This window comes from Dama dama, chromosome 3 (assembly GCF_033118175.1).
Source record: "Dama dama isolate Ldn47 chromosome 3, ASM3311817v1, whole genome shotgun sequence".
In the NCBI taxonomy this organism is placed as follows: Eukaryota; Metazoa; Chordata; class Mammalia; order Artiodactyla; family Cervidae; genus Dama; species Dama dama.
Genome location: NC_083683.1, coordinates 67680014 through 67693190, shown reverse-complemented (window position 1 = coordinate 67693190; position 13177 = coordinate 67680014).

Genomic DNA, 13177 nt, shown 5'->3' with positions numbered 1-13177 from the left:
AGGATTTGCAAATTGTTATTGATAGGATATTACTTAAAATTCTTTTCATTATCTATCAGCAATCTCACCATTTCCTAGTTTCTTTATAGTAAAATATTTTCTATTTTTCATTTTTATACATAAATTGATTGAGCTAATAAACCCTTTATGATGTACAAGATTAATTTTATACTATTCACAATATAAGATAGTGCTTTATAAACATGAAAGTACTTTGTAAAGATCGAAATATAGTCAGCTTCTCCTTAACATTTGTAGAACTGAATCATATATAAGGATTTCCAGAGAAAAGTAAAAAGGTTATGTCAGAGGTGAAAAAAAATCTAGTTGAGGGTTAATTTACAGAAACTCAATGTACATATGCTTAAAATATTAAAATACAATCTGAAATTCCTAGGCTAAAGGTCAAAATAAGTCACTGTCAAATAACACATTCACTTAGAATTGTAATGCTGGGAAAATTCTAACAACTAATCTTGTATTTCACTGGAAGTAATCAAACATTCAGAAATGCCTGATCAAGGTCTGTGTTTTTACTCCAGGGCCCATTTACCCAAGCCCAGTGATAGTGGTAAGACTGAAATGTACTCTCTGCTTGTTGTTAAAGACAGACGTAAGTCCAACATACAGTTAAGTGGGGAGCCAGAGTTTAAAACAACTGCAGAGAGGGTGCTATGATGAAGCACAAGTATTCTCAAATCTTCCATCTTTCAGAATGTAATCCATTCTTCTAACACCCAAATGAAAGTTCAAAGTCTTATCCACTGCAGGATTTGGGGCTTTCTATCCAAAGTATTTCTTTCTTTTTTTTGTCTTATTTTTTAAGAATACTAAGGGAGAGCTTACATGGTCCAGAAACCCACTCTTCTTCCATACCTCAGTCAATCATTGTTAAGGTGACCTTTGGTCAATGTTTATTGTAATAACTTTTTAAAATTATTATTAAAGTTGGAAGCAATATGTCTGAAAGCTTGGACATAGCACATGAAAAGCACAATACAATGAAAAATTCCTAAAATGAGACAATTTTTGATATTGCTTTCTCTGGAGTAGTCATCTAGGTTTTGCTCTTCCTTGGCTGGTTTTTTGCCAGTCTCTCTCTCAGCCTGCTAAAATGTTGAAAGGATTCAGTCCCCCACCTTCTGCTTCTCTCACTTCCAAGCCATCCCCAGTGACTATTTTCACCACTCCCAAATCAGGTATTCAACTCTTTCCAGGGTTCAAACAGATAAGGAAAAAAAGAGGTTTTTCCTTCTCTTACAGCTGCCTCTAGCTTGAGTGATAACACTCCGGACTGTAGTTCAGAAAGATAATTTTTTACTTCATTATATGGAGCATTTAGCTCCTCTTTGTCTCATTAACTCTCTATTTCTGATTAGGATTTTAGTATTAACTTCACACAACCAATTGATCCATTAAAATATCTTCCTATATAAATGATTCAGAAATGTCCTTGATGCTTGAAATGCATTTTGTCTCACTTTCTAGCTATAAAGTTTTCAAACATTCTTTGAAAGAATTTCATTGGATGTATGAAAACTCTGTGTAAATATCAATCTAAGTTTTTAGTAGGTTTTTCCAGTTCAATATTATGCCTCAAAACTCTTTGAAAAATACACATTAGCATATGTGAATACTGTAAAATCTACAAATCTACTTAAACATGCATCTATCTCAACATCTCATTCGTAGAAGATATGATCGTTTACAACAAAAGGCCAATCTCTCTACCTATGTTCTCACTTTTTCTATTGCATCTCTCTTCCTTTTCCACTCCTCACTGTGCATCATCAAACTTCCTCCTCTAGTGGGTCATCCCCACCAGATTATAAACATGAAGGTGGCTCTAAAGTTGATCAGCCTAAGTCTGCATCATGGCTTCCCCAGTTACCACTTCTGAAACCTTAGCTTTCTCATTTGAAACACTGAGTCACTTACAGTTTAATACTTCAACTCATATTTCACAAAGTTACATAGATAAAATAGATGATGCATGCAAATTACTTAGCACAATCCCTGGTACATACTTAAAAACTAAAGGATTTGTTACGTTATTAATACCAACCTCAAAACCGCAAACTTACTTTAAAAAGTTCCTTTATTAAATATCAATTTGCAGTTTTCAGCTCAGATTTCATTTCCTTTCAGAGTCCAAATCATAGAAATATATACGGATAAACTTTAACTGCTATTAAAATATTTTCTTAGTTTGATTTTTTTGTGTGCATGATTCCCAAATATTTCTGTTGTCTAATTTAGACCAACACCTCTTCTCTTTCTATCCTGTGACTTTAACTGATAGTATCATCTTTTTTTTCCCCATAGATATCAATCATATCTTTATGCTAAAAATACTCAAATTTAAATCCCCTGCCTCTTTACTGCTACGTTAGCATGTCTCACATGCCTCTTCATATGCTTCAAACACAATTCAGATATTATATATAATCTATTTTTGCTTTTTGTTTATACCAGGAAACGGCACCAACATATACTACATTTTTCAAGCCAAGGAACACAGCAACTTTGATCCAACAGAACTTCTTTTGCTTCCTATTCTGTTTTGTTAGTTTTTATAGATTATACCCACCAATGTTAGAAAATGAACAATACCCAGTTATAATGATTGTTTTAAAGAATATTGAGATTTTTAACTATGTTATTAATAAATGATGTCCGATTCTTTTTTTTTTCCAACTAAATCATTTAGTTTTCCTTCAAAAAAAAAAAAAAGACTGAAGAAACACAATTCTGGAAATATGAGGCTAAACACAGCATTCTGAGTGTTGTACTGAGACAACTGACCGTCTACACAAAACACTAATAATGCCCGTAATGTACGGCAGAGGTTTAAAACTCCAGGCAGACAGGCTTAATAACTGCAAAGAAAAATGGAAGCAAAAGCAGAAAAACAACACAAACACTGAATATACATGATATCCCTTTTGCACTTCATTTTAGAAAGGGGGCCATAGCACCTGGCCCCCTTACAAGGCAGCATAACAAGAGCAGACCCCACCAATGATGTGTTGCCCTATTCTTGATCATTGTTTTTTTTTTTTTTCTTTTCTCTTTAGGCTAATTTTGTACTAATATCTGATAAAACACACTTTCCAAAGTCAATGTTAACTGAATTTCTGATTTAATTACCTCCTAAAGTTTTATTTAATAGAGTCATACATTTCATATTTTCATTTTGTTAAATGTTTTTCTCCAATAAAAAGGCATAAAGTGGCTTGAGGTGCCTTAATGAAGATTAACTTAATAGTATTTTCTTCTTATGGATAATGTTGGCATTTTAAGCATTCAGCTTAAAAGAACAATGTTTCAAGAAATAATAAATGATTTGGAGATGGTAAAAAGAAAATAAATATGAAATCGTTTCAGTGGCATTTTGTGTCCTTCTTTCTGCTTGACATTACAAATGAATCAAACAGTCTACAGATTCAGATTCTAATTACATTATAAGCACAAATGTCTCAGCAGTGCTGTGTTTGCCCTGTTGAGTGGAGACCCCACATGTTGTGTCAGATTAGATATTTGGAAATCTTTTAATGTGTGAAGAATTGACATACTGGCATTTACCATCACTAAATGGAGAACAGTGTCAGAGACAAGCTTCTTTTCCTGAAGCAGAGTGTGTTATCAGATTCTGGGAACAGCTGGCTTGACAGACTGTCCTTGTTTGTCCCCAGCTCAGGTTCTGCTGAACACTTCAGCATGTATTGGGTATGTTATTTAGGCTAGACGTGACATTTCCAGTACCTCTTTAAAGGTCAGAATGACAGATGTCTGGGTATAATATTCTTTACTGGAAATATTTATACAGTGATCAATGCTTACATATTTTTCAAATACTGTTCCTTATTTTAAGTGGTTTGTAAGAATTTGGTTTTTATAAAGAGATGTCTCAGTCCTGAGTTTTCTATCTCCTGGATACTGTTATAATGCATAACACTAGAAAAACGAGACAATATAATATATTAACTCCATAAGATGATTACGAGGACCAAATATCTGAAAATACTTTGCAATTTTAAGTAAAATATTAACATTAGTTATTTTCATTACAGGTATTTTGTATGCCTGTTTTCTATATGAATAAGCACACTAACCAATTTCTAAATAAATAGCAGGATAGACGGATGAATGATAGAATCTACATCTAACATCCAGTGTCATATGCTGTCATCCAAAATTAAGCATTACATAGTAATGAAGCCAGCATCCTTTCATCAAATGGAAACACTATCAATATCCTAAGCACTATTTTACATAATACAATTACCTAGAGATTTAGTGAAAGAGACAAAAAAAGGCTTAATATAACATATATCAGAGCATACAACTTTATAAATGCCTCAGTTCCCAACTCTAACTGCTAAGTAGGAGTGGTGATTTAATTTGGGTATTAATATTGCCTTGAACTGTGGTGTTGGAGAAGACTCTTGAGAGTCCCTTGGACTGCAAGGAGATCCAAACAGTCCATCCTAAAGGAGATCAGTCCTGGATGTTCATTGGAAGGACTGATGCTGAAGCTGAAACTCCAATACTTTGGCCACCTGATGTGAAGAACTGACTCATTGGAAAAGACTCTGGTGCTGGGAAGGATTAAAGGCAGGAGGAGAAGGGGACGACAGAGGATGAGATGGTTGGATGGCATCACTGACTCGATGGACATGGGTTTGGGTAGACTCTGGGAGTTGGTGATGGACAGGGAGGCCTGGTGTGCTGTGATTCATGGGGTCGCAAAGAGCTGGACACGACTGAGTGACTGAACTGAACTGATTGCCCTTGATCAATCTTCTGCCGCCAATCTCTTGTTTTCCCTGCTAGTTCCAAGAGCCCTCCTGATTCTGCCCAAGTTTCCCATACCTTTAACATGAATTATATTATTAACAGTTTTAATCCACACACAAAAATCATATATATTGCAATTTATAAAGCACAGCTCTTGTAGTCATCATTTACCAAGATTCACTTTCCTAAGATGCAGCAGATGACATTAAATAAGTGTGCTCCCAGTTAAACAGGTTACTTCCTAAATAAAGATACTGTCATATGGGCAAAAGTTGTCAGTGTTTAATCTGCACTTGCCAATTATTCTAATGAACTGTATAGTCAGTCTGATACAACTTGACATGAATAATTTTTAATTAAACAGAAATATTAGGATTTATATTAAAAAAATCTTAAAAGTGGTTTTGAGTAGTTATATCATCATTATTATAAGAAGTTTAAACTGCCAATCACAGGAGAAGACTGGGTGTTTCCATTGTATAACTGGAAACATCTTGTTAAAATTTTGTGTGATTCTTCACATAGTAGCAGAATTGTGCCCATCTCCATTCAATTTAGGTAAACTGCCATGATCATTTAAAAATTAATTTTATACTGTCATATAGAGGTATTTACTTCTTTCATTTCCATCACTTTTCAGGAGTGTGTGTAAAGAATTCTTACTTTTCTCTTAATCAACCTGATGTAAATTATCTACTGTATTTTATTCTTTAAATTTCATGAGATACACAGAAACTCATGAACCTGGGTATCCCAGGTACAAAGATGGTCACATTTAAAGGTATTTGAATTCTGCTTCTAAGGTATACTTCCCAGTATATTTTATTGTTATTAATTTCACTTAATATACATATTTAACAGTAGAACATATTATTGTTAAAACTCTTTTTTTATATTTTGGAAGCATTCTCCTTTTATTTCATCTTTAGGACATTTTTACAGGTTTATATTTATGTTCCTAAAATTTTGTGGTTTTGAGCTTCAGTTGACTATGTCACTTGTATAAATAATGATAAATATTTATATCTCAAGAAGATTGGAAATACCTAAAAGGAGCATCTTATTTATTAGACAAATAAGTCTTTAAAATCACATCCCTAGAATTCAAAAAATATGCAAATTCAGCAAATATTTGTTCACACAATACTAGGATTGTCCTGAAAATTTTTGGAAAATAATATTCTGGTCTTCATGTCAATCACGACAGAAGAATGTGAAATTCATGTAAACAGACCCCAGAGAATTTCTAGGTTCAGATAGCATAAAAATGCATCAAGGTCTTTGTATTATTATCCTCAGTGATCCACACTCTCTTGTAGAAGTATCATACTGCCTCATTCTTGCCAAGTTTCCTCTTATGTGCAATATATTCTCTCTTCTTATTTTGAGGCTTAGTTTTCTGACTTTGGCTTCCCAGGTGGCTCAATAAAGAATCCGCCTGTCAATGCAGGAGACACAGGAAATGCAGGTTCGATCCTTGGGTTGGAAAGATCCCGTGAAGGAGAAAATGGCAACCTACTCCAGTATTCTTGCCTGAAGTCCCATGGACAGAGGAGCCTGATGGGCTGCAGTCCACGGGGTCCAAAGAGTCAGACAAGACTGTGACTTTCTCTGAACAAGAAAATGGATGAGTATGCTCTATATGAACAGAAGATGAAAACGTACTTCCACAGTTCAGCTGGGTTTCTTGTTCCTCTCTTCTTCCATGAGAATGACTTGCTCCAGTTATGAGCTACCTCTGGCTCAGTTGGAAGGAATGAACCTGCAATGCAGGGACCTGGGTTCGATCCCTGGATTGGGAAGATCCCCTAGAGAAGGGAAAGGTTACCCACTCCAGTATTCTGGCCTGGAGAATTCAGACAGACTGAGAGACTTTCACTTTCACTTTAGGATACAGGTTCAGTTAGATATAGGTTAGGGAGGAAGTAACTCGAGGAACAGAGCATAACACAAGACAGCTAAGTTGAACAGAGCCGAATGTAACTGATCTGTGGGATACTGAGTCAGAAATAACTTTTTATTGTTGAAATACACTGAATTAGGGATTATTTTCTTGCCACAACAAAGGCGACTTATTTAACCTTTCTAAAGGTATGCTGGCAAAGAAAAAGTAAAGCAAGCAGATAAATAATAACAATATCTGTAACCATCTATTATACTCATATTATTCCATGTCAGCAATTCACTTACATATTCATTCCTTTACTCAATAAATATGAGTCATGGTTGGAGTAAAGAACTGCCAGTTACTACTGGGGGGAAAAAATACGATATCAGAAACTACAAAAAAATTTGTCCCCTTAAGAAATCTATTCTTTCCCAAATCAGTGCACATTAATGCTTTGAAAATTATTTTCTGGACCATATATCAAAAGTGGATGCTATAATGTTATCAGCTCAGTTCAGTCACAGTCATGTCCAACTCTTTGTGACCCCATGGATTGCAAAACGCCAGGCTTGCCTGTCCATCACCAAAGCCCAAAGCTTACTCAAACTCATGTCCATTGTGTCAGTGATGCCATCCAAACATCTGATCCTCTGTCATCCCCTTCTCTTCCCACCTTCAACCTTTCCCAGCATCAGGATCTTTTCCAATGAGTCAATTCTTCCCATCAGATGGCCAAAGTACTGGCACTTCAGATTCAGCATCAGTCCTTCCAATGAATATTCAGGACTGATTTCATTTAGGATGGGCTAGTTGGATATCCTTGCAGTACAAGGGACTCTCAAGAGTCTTCCCCAACACCACAGTTCAAAAGCAACAATTCTTTGGGGCTCAGCTTTCATTATAGTCCAACTCTCACATCCACACATGACTACTGGAAAAAGCATAGCTTTGGCTAGATGGACCTTTGTTGGTAAAGTAATGTCTGATTTTTAATATGCTGTCAAGGCTGGTCATAGATTTTCTTCCAAGGAGCAAACATCTTTTAAATTCACGGTGGCAGTCAAGATCTGCAGTGATTTTGGAGCCCCTCAAAAATAAAGTTTCTCACTATTTCCATTGTTTCTCCATTTGCTATGAAGTGCTGCGACCAGATGCCATGATCTTAGTTTTCTGAGTGTTGAGTTTTAAGCTAACTTTTTCACTCTCCTCTTTCACTTTCCTCAGGAGCTCTTTAGTTCCTCGCTTTCTGCTGTAAGGGTGATATCATCTGCATATCTGAGGTTATTGATATTTAGCCTGGCAATCTTGATTCCAGCTTGTGCTTCATCCAGCCTGGCATTTCCCATGGTATACCTGGCATATAAGTTAAATAAGCACAGTGACAATACATAGCCTTGACATACTCCTTTCCTGACTTGGAACCAGTCTGTTGTTCCATGTCCAGTTCTAACTGTTGTTTCCTGACCTGCATACAGATTTCTCAAGAGCAGGTCAGGTGGGCTGGTATTCCCATCTCTTGATGGGAATTTTCCACAGTTTGTTGTGATCCACACAGTCAAAAGCTTTGGTATAGTCAATAAAGCAAAAGTAGATGTTTGTCTTGAGCTCTCTAGCTTTTTCAATGATCCAACAGATGTTGGCAATTTGACCTCTGGTTCCTCTACCTTTTCTAAATCCAGCTTAAACATCTGGAAGTTCACAGTTCACATACTGTTGAAGCCTGGCTTAGAGAATTTTGAGCTTTATTTTACTAGCAAGTGAGATGAGTGCAATTGTGTGGTAGTCTGAGCATTCCTTGGCATTGCTTTTCTTTGGGATTGGAATGGAAACTGACCTTTTCCAGTCCTGTGGCCACTACTGAGTTTCCAGATTTGCTGGCATATTGAGTGCAGCACTTTAAAAGCGTCATCTTTTAGGATTTGAAATAGCTCAACTGGAATTCCATCACATCCACTAGCTTTGTTTGTGTGATGATTCCTAAGGCCCACTTGACTTCACATTCCAGGATGTCTGGCTCTAGCTGATCACACCATAGTGTTTATCTGGGTCATTAAGATCTTATTTGTACAATTCTTCTGTGTATTCTTACCACCTCTTCTTAATAGCTTCTGCTTCTATTAGGTCCATACCATTTCTGTCCGTTATTGTGCCCATCTTTGCATGAAATGTTCCCTGGGTATCTCTGATTTCCTTGAAGAGATCTCTAGTCTTTCCCATTCTATTGTTTTCCTCTATTTCTTTGCCCTGATCATTGAGGAAGGCTTTCTTATCTCTCCTTGCTATTCTTTAGAACTCTGCATTCAAATGGGCATATTTTTCCTTTTCTTCTTTGCCTTTAGCTTCTCTTCTTTTCTCAGCTATTTGTAAGGCCTCGTCAGACAACCATTTTGCCTTTTTTCATTTCTTTTTCTTGGGGATGATCTTAATCACTGCCACCTGTACAATGTCATGAACCTCCATCCATAGTTCTCTGGATGTGAACCTCTGTCCACAGTTCTTCAGGCACTCTGTCTATCAGCTCTAATTTGTTGAATCTATTTGTCACTTTCACTGTATAATTGTAAGGGATTTGATTTAGGTCACACCTGAATGGTCTACTAGTTTTCCCTACTTTCTTCAATTTATGTCTGAATTAGGCAATAAGGAGTTCATGATCTGAGCCACAGTCAGGTCCCAGTCATGTTTTTGCTGACTGTATAAAGCTTCTCCATCTTCGGCTGCAAAGAACATAATTAATCTGATTTCAGTATTGACCACTGGGTGATGTCCACGTGCAGAGTCTTCTCTTGCATCGCTGGAAGAGGGTGTTTGCTATGACCAGTGCATTCTCTTGACTTCCTATTTTAGCATTCCAGTCCCCTATAATGAAAAGGACTTCTTTTTTGGGTGTTATTTCTAGAAGGTCTTGTAGGTCTTCATAGATCTGTTCAACTTCAGCTTCTTCCACATTACTGGTTGGGGTACAGGCTTGGATTACTGTGTTATTGAATGGTTTGCCTTGGAAATGAACAGAGATCATTCTGTCATTTTTTGAGACTGCACCCAAGTACTGCATTTCAGACTCTTGTTGGCTATAAGGGCTACTCCATTTCTTCTCAGGGATTCTTGCCCACAGTAGTAGATATAATGGTAATCTGAGTTAAATTCACCCATTTCAGTTTAGTCTGCCAACTCCTAAAATGTCAACGTTCACTCTTGCCAGCTCCTGTTTGATCAGTTCCAATTTACCTTGATTCATGGACCTAACATTCCAGGTTCCTATGCAATATTGCTCTTTACAGCATCAGACCTTGCTTCCATTACCAGTCACATCCACAACTGGGTGTTTTTGTTTTTGTTCTGTGTCTTCATTCTTTCTGGATTTATTTCTCCACACCTCTCTAGGAGCATATTAGGCACTTACTGACCTGGGGAGTTCATCTTTCAGTGTCCTATCTTTTTGCCTTTTGATACTGTTCATGGCATTCTCAAGGCGAGAATTCTGAAGTGCTTTGCCATTCCCTTCTCCAGTGGACCACATTTTGTCAGAACTCTCCACCATGACCCGTCTGTCTTGGGAGGCCGTACATGGCATGGCTCATGGTTTCATTGAATTAGACCAAGGCTGTGGTCCATTTGATAAGACTAATTAGTTTTCTGTGACTGTGGTTCTCATTCTGTCTGCCCTCTGATGGAAAAGGATAAGAAGCTTATGGAAGCTTCCTAATGGGAGAGACTGAGAAGGAAACTGGGTCTTGTTCTGATGGGTGGGGTATGCTCAGTAAATCTTGAATCCAATTTACTATTGATGGGTGGGGGCTGTGTTCCTTTCCTGTTTTTTGACCTAAGGTCAAACTATGGTGGAAATAATGAAGATAATGGCGACCTTCTTCAAAAGGCATGCACTGTTGCCCTCAGTGACCCCGATCCTGCACCAGGCCACCGTGACCCATACCTCCGCCAGAGACTCCTGGACACTCAAAGACAAGTCTGGGTCAGTCTCTTGTGGGGTCAGTGCTTCTTTCTCCCAGTTCCTGGTGCACACGAGGTTTTTGTTTGTGCCCTCCAAGAGTGTGTTTCCCCAGTCCTGTGTACGTTCTGGCGGCTCTGTGGTGGGGTTAATGGCAACCTCCTCCAAGAGGGCTTATGCCACACCCAGGTCTGTTGCATCCAGAGCTCCTGCCCCTGTGACAGGCCACTGCTGACTCATACCTCCACAGGAGACCCTCAAAGACTCAAAGGCAGGCTGGCTCAGTCTCTGTGGAGTCTCCTAGTGAGCACAAGATTTTGTTTGAGCCCTCCAAGGATGTCTGGAGGGTATGGGGTTTGATTCTAAATGTGATTTTGCCCCACCTTCTATTTTTTGGGGGCTTCTCCTCTGCCCTTGGACGTGGGGTATATTTTTTTTGGTGGGATCCAACATTCTCCTGTTGATGGTCGTTCAGCAGCGAGTTGTAATTTTGGACTTTAGTGCTTGAGTTGAGCTCTGCCAGTTTGTACTACAAAAACCACTGTGTGGAGGCAGAGAGAGTGCAGTGGGTGGCCCCAGGAACCCCGCTGAGCCCCAACCGCCGCCCTCCGTGAGGCAGCTACTAGTCCAGCTCCATGCAGTGGAGCCTGGGCCTGTGCTGAGTTTGCTGCTCCACTATGACCTGCACCCTTGGCGCTGTTGTGTCCGCTGGGGTGGGGAGGTTGTCAGGGGCCGTCGGGCACCCAGCTGTGGGGCTCTCTGGTTCTGAGCTGCCCGGCTCCCCTATAATGTTATAGCAATAAGTAAATTAAAATTTTATAGCTATTTCTCCCAATGTAAGATTCAATAAGTATTTTTAAAAATCACATTTGCATAGCTTATACTATATGCTCACCATTAACCATTAAATGGCAAAATATGGTGAATATTGGAAAACTCTGTTAGCTCTTTCAGAAATTTGAAAAGGATGTTCTTGTAGAATTTGGTAGAGTGCTAATTATAGACCACTTCTAAGCATTTACACCAGTCAAACTGGAAAAATACACAATTTACGTGGCATTATTAGTCATATCTGGTTTTCAGTAATTTTTCTATGATTTAATTTTATTTCCTTGATCTTACTATTTATTTGCTTGGCTGCTCTAGGATTTAGGTTATACATCTTTAATTAATCATAGTTTACAGTCAAATAATCTTGTCTTATTTTACCATTAGTGAAGATTTTTATAACACTTTATTTCTAAATCCCACCCCTCATCCTTGGTCAGATCAAGGGTTGAAAAGTAAGACTTGCAATATTTCTAGAGAGTGTAAGTTATGGCAGCCAAAATTTCTGAAAAACATATCCAATATAACTGGAACTTGGGCTTCATTTCATTCAATCAATATAACTAGTTTAGATACTGCTAAAAAATATTAGGAAATGTTAAGTCAGTATCAGTATTTCTTGCGTATTTCTAGTTTCATTTTCTCTGCTGTTGCTTTTTGCTGATTCTGTTTGTTTCCTTTTTCTCTTTATGAAATATCCCACAATTGCAATTCAAAGATGAAACATATTTGTTTTAAATATTTTTTAATTGGTAATAAATTAATGCTGGTAATAATTAAAGCCATTTCTAAGAATACAGTGTGTGTGTTCATTGGTATGTATGTATACATGTTCATATGTGTTTTACTATGTTTGCAGTTATTAATGATAACTATCTGATAATAACTCTTCACTAGTCCTAGAATCTAGGACTAATTTTTCATCTGCTTCTAGATCAGATACATGAATCTTCCAAATCTAAATGGGAATCTCTAGGCCTTTTTATAGTCCAGGATTACTCTGACTTACTATTTAGTATTCACCTCTCACAAATTTATACCAATAGTATGCTAAGAAAAATTCTCTAATATAGAATTAATTTTTTAAAAGTATTGTTAAAGTCTTAACACTAACACTAATAAGCTCATTATTGGGGTAGAACCGACCTCATTTTATACCAGAAACATACTGTAAAGGCACCAATCACTCCTTTGTTTTCTTTTGAGGTGAAAACTTTGCAAGTCTATTAAACGTAGAAAATGTTCCAATGCTGACTAAAAGCAAATGCCAAATCATGAATGTTCTTATGACAAACATAGTGAGTGTCCTATGTTTAATATTCTTAAAATCCACAGTTAGTCATAGACTGTAGTTGGCCTAGTATAAATGAATCAGGTTTTAATTTATAACTATGAGAAACATGAAGTTAGGAGTCACTGAACAAGATAAATTAAAAGTAAGAACTTTCTATTAAGTGTTATTGACTCTGAACTTGACGGAAAAGAATTACCAACTTGTCACTTGAGAAGAAGCTCTAAATTTCCATTGTAGAAATGGTGAAACATGAGCCTTGACGTTAGAATTTAACGTGACTCACTGTAGTGAGAGAGGCCTTCATTAATTAAACATCCACAGTGTGCTAAGCACTGCAGAGGACAATAAAGACATGCTTCTTGCCAGTATGGAGAATGGAAGTCATTTCCTCTTGCAACATCTATTGCTGAGGTAAGTT